This window comes from Chelonia mydas, chromosome 5, assembly GCF_015237465.2.
Source record: "Chelonia mydas isolate rCheMyd1 chromosome 5, rCheMyd1.pri.v2, whole genome shotgun sequence".
NCBI classification, from domain to species: domain Eukaryota; kingdom Metazoa; phylum Chordata; order Testudines; family Cheloniidae; genus Chelonia; species Chelonia mydas.
This window is the reverse complement of record NC_051245.2, coordinates 91,109,249-91,121,323: the sequence shown is the minus strand read 5'-3', so window position 1 is coordinate 91,121,323 and position 12,075 is coordinate 91,109,249. Positions and strand designations below refer to the sequence as shown.

Genomic DNA, 12,075 nt, shown 5'->3' with positions numbered 1-12,075 from the left:
TTTCCTGAAGTCAGTCAAAAAAACAGTTTTCCACTCAAAAAGTTTTGTTGGAAATTTTTTGGCCAGCTCTTAAAATGAACTTCATTCAGGATTTTCTCCACAACCACCAGCGGTAGAAACTTACTTTCTTAGAAAATGAAAGCTGACATTTTCTTGTAATCAACTGTGTCCAGGCACTGGGGTTTTAACTAGAACATCAAGTATCCTAGACTCGTTATAAGATCATGAGAGCTGGCAATACTAAATCCTATGTATTGTTTAGAAAGGTCAAATTTTGTGCTAAGCCCTCCCAGTTACCACCATGCCTAAAAGCATGCAGTAGCATCTTGAGAACAATTAGATTCATTTATAAAGTATTTGGCTACTGTGAGCATGGCCTTATCATGCTATTGAAGAGGCATCAACTCATAGCACTGCTTCAGCAAGAAAAAATAGCATATGCTTTGCAACATAAAGAGCAGCCAACTGTTGTCAAAAAGCAGTCACCAACTTTTGTGCATATGTCAGAACAAAGCACAATTTAGATTTTAACTCTGAACAATGCAACTACCTATGTTACTATTCACCTTCCTTTTTCCCGACCTAGCCTCCAGCTACAAGATTTGTAATATGTATTGAATTCTTGAGAATCAGTTTTGCACTGGGCAGCTACCTAGAGCAACAATTAATGACACACCAACTTCTTGCTATGACTATTTTAGTGTTACTTCGACACTTCCTATGTTAGATTAAATCCAAATCCCTAAAGTGACACTATCCACTTACGTTGGCATCCAATATATAAACAGCCAAATCACTGTACTTTGGATATAAAATCCAAATGTTGGATCACTGAGTACAAATTTAATACACAACTGAGAATGTCACATCACCCACTGAGGTGCCTGGAATTGTTTATTTATTAGTGAAAAACTGGTGTTTATCAAACAGCGAGCACCAGGATCTGAAGAATCAGAGAATCACTAGTTACAGAGCTTTTGGCCTAAAAATCCTACAGCCAAGAACAACAACAGTGGCAATCAGAGTAAAGGTCTTTGCAAGTCCTGTTTCACTGATTGGTTTAGTAACATCTTACTTATGAGAAGCACCAAGTACATTGTGCAATCAAAGCTTAAATATAGGCTTTAACTCATGCTTTATGGTGTTTTAATTCACAGAAAGCAAATGTATAACTAAATCTTGACAATCACTATATTCCCAAAGAAGATGTCTTGGAAACAAATAAATAATGTAGTAAGTATAATTAGAGATGGGTAAATACTTCTTTAAAATGTCCAAAAATATTTACTCCAACTATTATTATTGCTGTGGCAACGAACAATCTCATCAGAGATTAGAACCCCATTCTCCTTAGCAATACATTCAAAAACACACATAAGGGCAGTCTAAAAATAAATATGTTCCCTTTAATCTATCTAGGTTTAGTTTCTGTGAACATTAATCCTATCAAGTTTTATGAATATGAACATTCATGAAAAGTGAATTTCAAAGTGACTCATGTATTTGCAGAAATTTTAAATTCACATCCATGAAGCACTTCTGGCACAAATATTCAATACCCCATTGCTTACTATCCAATCACAAATGATCATCACAGCTTGCATAGCAAACATCTAGTACTTAAAGTTCACAATCATCCCATAGAGCTAAAAACATTTTAAAATATGATTTAATACTTCTGAAAATTTGAAGAAGCCATAATTTGTAAGTATAATTTTGTGTTTGGACTTATTACTTATATATATTATTTATAATATGGTGGGACTTGGTAGCCTCAACTGAGATTGAGACCCCATCATTCATTTATACTGTACTTTGAATAAGTGTGTTAAATTCTCAAATCTTTATCTCTTTTCATTGCTTTGCATGTCATGGTGAATACTTTTAAAATTAGAAGCTAGCGTGCTCTGAAAGGTAACCTTGTTCAAATGGCACTGAGGCATCCTACATTCGTCTAGTTTATTTGTATGAATGGTTATCAGCATCACTTTGAAAAAAAAAAAGAGAAAATATTCAAATCACACTGTTTTGTTTATCAAATAGGAACTTGAAACCCTGAGCTGAAGCGTGAACGGGAACATGAAATCACCTTTGCTAAGAAACTGTGGTGTAAGGGCACCTTTGAGAATAATAGGGGATTTCTGAATTATTGCTGTAGTTGTTTTCTTGGAAATAATAATTCATACAATAATTTGCTTCCAATACTGCAAGAATGAATGAGATTATTAAGTGATAGGTAATATATTGTGGTCTAGGTCTTCCCATCAAGTCAACAAGATATGAAAACAGGAAAAAGTTTATAGTTAATTTCAAAATACATGTGTGATAGGCACCCTTCTCTCTAACATCTTCTAAAGAAAAAATCCCCAGCTAAGAGCTCCTTTGGGGTTTAAGCCCTTCTCTTCTTTCTCTCTTTCTAAGTGCTTAAAATTGCTTTGGAAGAGGTGGTTTTCATTATAGTTTCTCTTCACTTCTACAGTGACCATTTGACTAATGACCCTATTAAAGACAACTGAAAGTCCTCCATTGATTTCACTGGACACTGGATAGGGCTTTAAATTCCCAGAGGGAAATAGGCAACATTTGGCCAGCTAAGAACTACCCAGGCCTTTTTGCCCCTCCTCATTACTAAGCTCTCCAAGTCTCTTTAGCTTCCCTAAAGGGAACACTTCTGCATGGATCGCCGAACTAGGTAAATTAATTCACCAAGTTGCTTCACTTTATCATTTCCAAATCTTAACCTAAACTTCCTTTTTGAAAGACCAGTTATTCTTTGTACTTTACAGAAACCAATACAGTACCTTATTCCCTGATGGACCTGCTTGGTTGCTTATTTAAAAGTTTCCGTAGCCAGTGCTGATAAGCCCCCCCCCGGAAGAAAAAGGTATATACACCTCCTAGAAACACTCATCATAAGGACAGCTGCGACAAGTTTTTCTACTTAGAAAAGAAAATACTGAAACAGAACCAAAATGTTTGTAGAGCTTGTTAAACACTAACACATTTGGCAAGTTTCACTCTTCTCTTACCTGGTAGGACTGATGCTGTAGGGGTCCTTTAATTATGTTCCTTTTGCTCCTGCTGCTTTTAAACCTCCAGGTCACAAAAGTTGGTAATCTGGGTTATGTATTGACAGTCACATCATCTAAGAGTGACTATCACAAAAAACGAGCTTAGTAAATAGAGTCAAACAACTGGTGAAGATTCCAGTTTTCAGTGGGTTCAAGAAAGGTAAAATATTGGGTGGTATTTTCCTGCACAATGGAGGAAAAAGAAAAGCAGTTTTCATGGAGAAAAAAAATACCCATGAGTGACCTCCACATTCTTTCTCTCTAACATAAATATTATACAATGTGTGGAACAGCTGCTGCTGTTAGGAAAGAATGTGGCTGAGGCTGCAGAGATCAAAGGTCATCCTCCATCTTGAAAAGCAGAAATTGGGACTGCATCCAATAAGAGGATCTGGTTGCTGCTGGGTTTTGTGTTTTTATGTAATAAAAATAAAATTAGTTGCTAATACAAACTCTCCATGCTTTAAAAAGCTGATGTCATACAGACCTTAGGATTTATACTGTACAGAAGGCCTTGTCAAGGCAGATTAAAAGAAAATGAAGTCTGGGTTATCTAGCAGTGTATCCTGCCTCATCCTCTGGCTGCTAACATGCTCAGGACATGCGGGACTACTTCTGCCAAAAGCTACCAGCCCTGCTGGCCTCAGTAAGTTTCCTTTAAACTTTGGTTTAAATTCTCTGCTGGGAGTTAGTGGAATTATGCCAGCAATGAATGTGTCCCTTTGAGTCAACATTATTCCTGCTGTTATTGACAAAAGCAATACATTCTGGGGTTTAAAAGCAGCTGAAAACAGATGCAGGAGATCCATGTTGGCTGAAGACAAGTAAGCATTCAGGAAACGGATTGTGAAGGTCAAAGGTCAGGACAGAATGGTGTGATGGGTAAAGCAGAGGAGAGCTGGTATATATCTCACAAGAGAATGTCAATATTCCATAGTTTTCAGTGCATTGACAAAACTGCAAAGCCACAGTCTCTGAATGAGTTTGAAATTTAGCATTCTTTCATTCTCCATTTGTCTTCACCATAAGAACCATATTATCTGAGGAAGAAAAGGGAAAGAGATATTTAAGATAAGAATGATTGCTAGATTTCTTGTGGCTATTCATCAAAAATGCAGCTGTAAAAACAGGCCAGAAAGCCACACTCCTTATTTGGAAATGGAAAAAAATCATAATACAACACAACCTGTCCTTAAATAACTAGGTGCCCCAAAACATTTTGGTGCCCCAAAACATTGAGTGGCTAAACTGGGAAAGGAGAATCCTTTGTTGCACAAAGTTCTCACATAGTGCAAGTTCTTATAAGGTTACTGCTGAGTCACTTTATCTGGCTCCAAAACCCACCATGTGTAGTCTCTACAAGAAGTTATATTTTGAGGCGTAATCTATACTGACAAAAAAAATAAAAAGGTCACAAAGTGAAAATCTTGGAATCTTTCTTCCCTTCCTCATTTCTTCCTTTCTGTAGCAAAATCTTTACAAAAAAGATCTTGGAACATTTAAAAAGGTCCTGTGTTTGCCCAAGTTTTTCATTAATATCCATGAACTACTACTTTGATGCAGACTTAAAGTCTCTAAAAATAACAAGAACAACCTTGACTAATATGCTTGGCTAGATGGCATAGTATGTGGCTGACACAATCAGAAGCAGACACAGCATCAAAGGATTAGTTAACTGATGTCCCATTTCAAGAAGGAAAATGTTTTGGTTCCCAGCTAGAATAGATCCTCAGGGACACAGCAGACAAAACAAAAAACATACCGCTACAGGGGACAGAAATGCACGGAGGCGGGAAGGGAAATATAAACCTGCCAGACAAAAACACCACACAACTCAAATCAAATCACCTCAAGAAGCCATTTTGTGCCACTTCAAAAAATCAGAGCAACATAGTCACTGAAACTTTGTGTAACGTAGAACACAAAAGGCATATAGGTGCCAAATCAGAAACTTCTACTATGATGGCATCATCCAAACATGGTTGATTCCCTGCCTTTTTAGGTTAGGAAAGATCTTCATGCCTCTGTGTAAATAACAGAGAGAAGATTATCAAAACAACTGCTGAGGTTGGCAACAAATGAGTTGTGATATTCTGAAACTATGGTGTGTTATAAATGACATCTTTACTAGAGATGAGCAATTGAATTTTGACAAAATAAAAAACTCAAAACAAACACTTTGGCAGGTCTGAAAAAGTTTAGGTAACTTTTTTGTGGTATTATTCTTCTTGTGAGATTATCATCTCACTGCTCTGCCAGATTCTTTCCAAGCAAAGTGCTAAAATAGAGCAAGAAGTTCCCTTCTCATGGTATCTGACACAGCAGAAACCATGAAAAGCTTGAAATCTCTTGAGATCACATGTGCTAGTAAGGGGCTGAGTGTCATATTGTGCTACAGCTTTGTGTCATCATTTATAAAAGAGAAAGCCAGGGAAATACAAATGGACAAGAATGTGTGTGGGTTTTGTGTTTTGAAAAACTTCATTGGTTGGGGCTTTGGTATTGCAAATGGTTTGGAATCAGGTCCCATTTTAACTGAACACGCAAGATTTTAAGGGGTTCTGGTTTGACCACTGACTCCACTATTTGCCAAACTCTGTAGGATGTTGCCTTTGTGCTGATGAGGGCTACTTAAGTAGCCTGTAAGAGGTAGGTATAGAGGGAAGGTAAAGTCACAAAGTTTAAAATTTAGGAGAATTTATAAGAAAAAGAATCAGTCTCCTAGTGGAGCATCAATGCTTATGAATTATAGCGTGAACCTAGTTTTTTGAATGTTGATTTAGGGAAAGAAACAAAAATCCAATTGTAGTTCTAATACAATTGCAGCCACTGTACTACTGTACATCCTTCCCGTCTAATCTACACACAGATTCATCATACATTGTGCACATCTATTTTCCTCTGAACTTTCATTTATTGTGCCCATAACACATTCTCCACCAATAAGTAACACAACTATAACAATCTTCAGTGTTTTAAAAGCATAAACTACCATACTTCTGTTTGCATTTTACTGTAGGACACTCATATCCCATTCAGAAAAGACCCCTTGATACATACAAAGATAAAATAGAGGACACTGACAGCATTTTAAAGTCACTCAGTGGAAGCTCATTAGAGTCTTTCCTGATTACAGCTTGATTTGCCTGTCTCAAGAATTGATATCCAACTCACACAACTTTAACTTTTAACAATGCGAATGATGCCCATACTTCTTTGACAATTCACTCCTGCTACCCAGATAACCTCTCTCACCTACCAGCAGATGGTTCAAAGAGTTTTAGCAGCTGGATGTAATTTTTGAAAAGCATGCTTTTTCCAATCAGTACTTTAGGGTTGATTACAGAGCATGAGAATCAGCATTGTGATAAATGTTAATGTGGATACTACAGCATACACTTATTTTTCACTGAATTGCAAAGTAGGTCCAATGGATTACAAAAGGTTATCTAAAACTCATATGAGCTGCTAAAGCACATGAGAGGGACCTGGCACCAGGCAGCCTGAACTACCACTTCTTCATTGTTACTATTTTTCATACATCTCAAAGAACTCCAGTTACTCTACAAGGTAAGTAACCTCTCCTTCATTGAGTAGTGTCCCTATGGGTGCTCACTTCAGGAGATTTCTGAGCAATACCCCAATTACAGAGGAGGGTGCCAAGCAGGCAGATTCAGTACGGACAACAGAACAGTGTCACCAAAAGCAGGCACAATAACATAGTGCAGAGAAAATGTGTAGACTAATTAGACAGGTGGCAAGTCTGCAGATGTCTGAGACAGATATGTTTTGTAGTAAGGCCACATAGGTAGATTGAGCCCTGGTGGAAGGGGCAATTGGCCTTAGTGGGGGAAGAGGCCCTAAAGCTTCATAGCAGGTTAAAATGCATCCTGAAACTCAGCTGGGAAGAAATTGAATGACTGTTCATTTGTTCTGTGATCAAGATGAAATACCGAATGGAAGTTCTGAAATTACCTACATTTAGGTAAAATGTAGAGTCCTTCTTGCATCCATTTTATGGAGGCTCAGTTCTCTCAGAGAATGAGGCTTGAGATTCACACACACACGCACACACACACAGGTAGGTCCTGATTAATATGGAACTCTGAAAAAAACTTTAGGTAGGAAGCAAGGGTGTGAACGTAGCATTACTTTGTCATGATAGAAGACTGTGGACAATAGATGCACCATCAGGGCTTTTCAAGCCCCCACCCTCCTGGCTGAGATGATGGTATGAGGAATGATGTCTTGGGGAACAAATAAAAGAGGGAACAGTACCCCAGGGGTTCAAATGGGGGTTTCCACAGCCCATTAAGAATGATAGTTGAAGTCCCATGGTAGAGTAAGTTCCTTGACAGAAAGAAAAGATGTTTGAACATGCTTTAATAAGCCTCAATGGTTGGGTGAGCAAAGACTGAAGCCTTCAATTGGATAAGGGGCTTTTGAAAAGCTGTGATGGTAGCCAGGTGAACCTTGATTGATCTCTGTGATAATCTTATGGTTTTTAAATTTAACAGGTAATTGGCAATGCGTGTCAGACACAACTCAAGAGGAGATATAGATCAGTAGCTGCACTGAGCCTGGAAATGTTTCTAGTTATGCAGGTAAGTTTTCCTTGCAGTAGGTTTTCTACTATTAAGCTATACTGTTTGTACCCTAGGGTGAGGGGGGAGAGAAGCAAATCTTGTTCTTTACCAGAGAGTCATATAGTAGGCAGGTCTTGAAGTGAAGCGCTGAGAGGTTAGGGTAGGAGAAGGAACTGAAGTGGCAGCAGGTCCCCCACTTTTATACCCTCATCTCAGAGCACAAAGATACCTAGGGTGCTGTCGCAGACCTGAAAAGGCCTCTGACGAAAATCTCCAATCAAGAGTGCACAGGTGCACACATATCTTAAAGTGAACACCCACAGGGACCCTACTCAAACTGCTGAGAGTCATTCTATTGACTTCACTGGGACTTAGGTCAGGCTCTTAGACCCTAGTTCAGGACAGCACAAAGCATGTATTTAAGTCTATCCCTGTTAAATAAAGCACATTAGTACATGCAAAACTCACACATGGTACTTTGCTGCATTGAGATTTATGTGCAGAAATTTGCCATGGTTCTTAATCTTGAAATTTAAAAAAAAAAGAGTAATGTTTACTGCACAAATGTGCACAGTCAGCTTTCACTCGTAGCACCACATGCACTCAAAAAAGACATTTTGCATTTCGATCAAGGTCCAGGACTCCAAGTGCCTTTCTAAACAAGAACAGATTCTGCACTCTTTTGGAGCTTTTGTTTTACAGATTACGTATCTGGTACAAATTATTCAAATCTCTTATAAATTTAGCTCACCGTAAGAGAACATCGATTGTTGTGGGTGGCCTGTTTCTGCACCCCAAGTAGGCACATCAGTACTCTGAGAATTGTTCTCTGACCTCTCTGTAAAGTGATGATTGCCAGCATTTTGAATGAAAAATTTCTTGCTAAAACCATTGTGAAAATGAAAGTTTCAGAGCACTGAGGCATCTTGGCTGATATTTTCATGTTGCTACTTGAAGTGCTGCCTTTTGAAGCAGTACTTTGGGATGATGCAACTGCAAATAGACCTGAATTACATGGGAACATTCATATACTTGGATGTGTCAGATACTGTATTTTAACAAGCACCCATCCTTAATTGAAATTCAATTCCCCCACTGTCTAAAGATTTTGAAACTAATTAATTGCTCCTTCCACCTATGCCTACTTGAACTGCTTTACAGACCATCTTTAGAAATGCTACAATGAGAAAGAAGTAGCAGTACAAGCTGCAAGGAGAAACAGGAAGCCAGGCTAATTAGAATACATACATGCTGCATGTATTGCTCACAAAGTTAACCAGACTGCAACTAATTACCAGCCACTAGACATAGAAATGACAGCAAAATAGACTGTATAACAATAATACACCTTGAGGACTTATCTTCACGGCAAAGCTAATTTGAGTTATAACTCGGGTGCTGTCCCTAATTTGAGTCCCATCCACACACAAAAACCCGTGGAGTGTGGTGGTGCTTCTAACTTAAGCTCGTCGGGCCAAGAGAGGGTGTAGGCTAAAGAATGAATCATCACAACTCAAGGGCTGCTTCCGCAACAACTCTGTAGCGTGGATGCAGGCTTGCGCCATTCAAGTACCGGTTGTCCCCCAGTGCCTTCCCACTGTTTCCCCACCCACGTACCCCATAAGAAGAGACAAGCTCTCACAGAGTTCACTGGGAAAGAATTCATAGAGTGGCTCCTCTAACTGAAGCACAACAAACTACGGGATACGCCCCGAGAAGTCTGAGTGCCACATACAAGTGAGTGACACATCAGCATGGACCCAGCAATTTGAGCATTATTTTGCAGGTCATGTCTACACATACAGCGCTGCAGCATGTCGGGTGAAGAGACCTCCTGTCGGCATAATAAAACCACCTCCGTGAGCAGCAGTAGTTGTGTTGGCGGGAGAAGCTTTCCCGCCAACATATCGCTGTCCACCTCGGCGCCTATGTCAATGTAACTTATGTTGCTCCGGGGGTGGTTTATTCACACCCCTGAGCGACATAAGTTATGCCGCCATAGGCTGTAATGTAGACACAGCTCTTACTGAAAGTTAGTCTGCCTCAGGAGAAGGAAGTCCAGTCTAGATCATTGTAGAATTAACTTGAGTTAAGACATGGCCTGAGCAAAAGCTCAGAAAGTGTTGTCACTTTGCTGAATTGCAATCATAACCACTACTCAGCGGTTAACAGTCTACAATACTTAAGTCATCATTGCCAGCATACTTCTGGAGACTGTAAACTAAACAGGCTGGAATCCTGATATCCTTAAGTTATCAAGCCTGATGAGGTATTCCCAGAGTGGGGCAGAGACCATACAGGACATGGCAGGGCAAAGCTTCACTACATCTGATCCTCTGCTGATGTAAGGTCTCCAAGACCCATAAATTAGAGCTGCTCCTGTGTATCTGTTACCTGTACTGGGACCCAGTGGCTCAGGAACAGGGAGCGGCAGCCTCCCTCGTCCCACACAGAGCTCTCTTATCCTCCCAAGCTCATGGTGGAAAAAATTAAACCTGATGTCTTTATTAGAAACCAAATGACAAACATTCCACAGAAAGTTTGTAAGTGATCACCTGTGCTCACCTGTCTAACCATCATGCAAAGTTAGTGTAAAACACTCTTCTCCTGATTTAGCAGTGTTTTGCACCCACTTTGCAAAAGTGTAAACACCATAAGGTGCAAGACTAAGGAGCACCAGAATCTCTCAAAGTCTTGCTACTTTTATTTCCTCCTCCAGTCCCTCTCAAACCTTTGTCCAAACCCCAGGGGCTTTCCTTCCACTTTGTCGGCACCATGCACCGACTCGGGGCAGAGGAGTTAAAGGGAGGATAAAAAAACAGGCAATCAAGGACAGGATCTGTGTCAGTGAAAGCATCTAACCAGCCTCATGACCAGTGCCTGCCCAAGGCATCCAGGGACAGTTCCTGATGCTCTGCTCTCCTCCCTTTCACCTCCCAGCAAAGGTGGAGAACTGAAGTTAAATAGTTACTGAATACCAGATACCTACAGTAGCTTTGAATTAGGGTGATTTGGTTAGGCTTTGCTGACAGATGTGTTTCATCTAGGCAATGAGCTATAAACTCAGTAGAGTCTGTGAAAAATGTGGACAAAATAAACTGCCAGCTAATTGATTGAAAGATTCATCAAGAAATATGATTCAGAAGAGATAGGTTCAAGAAGAGCCATGATTGAATTTGTGCTGGCATTTTCATTCATTCATAATCTCCCAGAGGCAATATTCCTGGTGATAAATGACATCTGCATTAGGAATGAAACCAGAAGGCTACAATATTGGTTAGATGTGTTTAGAGAATTGCTTTTAGTTCTATGATTGGGGGTTATGAGAGCATGACAATGTTCTGGGATGGGAGGATCCATGCAACCCAGCTACAGTATAATACACCTGTCAATCCACTGGTCATTTGCACCCAATAATATATTTTCTTCCCTGTACTTGTCTAATACTTTTATAAAAAGGGTATGCTTCCTATAGGTTTTTGTGATGACTGGCTGACTTCCTGTTGAACTGATTAATAGTGCTGGGAGGTATCCAAAGTGATAAAGATAGCTCTCAGTTACACCTTCCATTGCCACCTTGGATGCCGAACCTGAGACATCATGGACACAGGCAGATTCCTCACATTCAGGTGCCACACTGTAGCCAGCGGAGCTCTACGCAGGTTCAGAGGTTTGTCTGCATGGTGTGGGGTTTAGGATCAGGGCCTTGGGTAGTCCATTCTGTATGTGAATTACTAGATGGGGGAGGAGGGAATTAAACAGGTGTTCTGAGAGTTCATGTGCAATTTCCCCCACCCATTGCTATTTGTTTAGAGGATTTAACTCTCCCTCTACATATTTTGCTTTTGTGACATAGCAAGAGGGATTTCCCCCCCATTGAGCCATATGCTAAATTAAACACTTAAAAAACAAAACCACTTTTAATGAACGTTACAACAAAGAGAAGGTCTCTTGAGCTCTAGTCCCACCCCCACACTGGCTGGCTTTAACACCACCGTCCATTGTTTAGCACTTCAAAAATATTATTTGGAGCCAAATTCTGGTGCCTTTACTCACACTGAATAGTATCTTCCTCTACAAATAGGCCCCATAGCACGCAGGGGTGGGAGAGGGAGGGCAGTGGATGGGATGGGGAAGAGAAGGGGATAGGGAAATGGGCAGGGGGGAGAAGCAGAAGCCCTATATGCAGTGTCCCCTCAGCAACAGCTGAGGCTTCCCCATTAAGCTGGCCCATCCCCCACCCCCAGCACTGGCAGCCCAGTGGGTACCCCTGCCACAGATACCCCCCCAGTATTCCCCAAATATCCCTCCCAGTACGCAGACACCCCTCCAACAACCCCCAAATACTCCTCTTCCCCCCAGCAGTGTCCTGTGTTTGGGAACTTGAAATATGGTAACCCTGGGTTCTCTCTGTTCTC

The 12,075-nt window shown here is 40.2% G+C and overlaps 1 long non-coding RNA gene across 1 annotated transcript in view; it reads right to left on the bottom strand.

Annotated features, from left to right (window-relative positions):
• Window positions 1-12,075, bottom strand: part of LOC122465799 — a 57,874-nt gene that overhangs the window by 28,567 nt on the left and 17,232 nt on the right. Inside the window, exon 3 of the long non-coding RNA XR_006290856.1 lies at window positions 3,030-4,111. This is a non-coding gene — a long non-coding RNA (uncharacterized LOC122465799). The remainder of the gene's footprint in view (window positions 1-3,029; window positions 4,112-12,075) is intronic.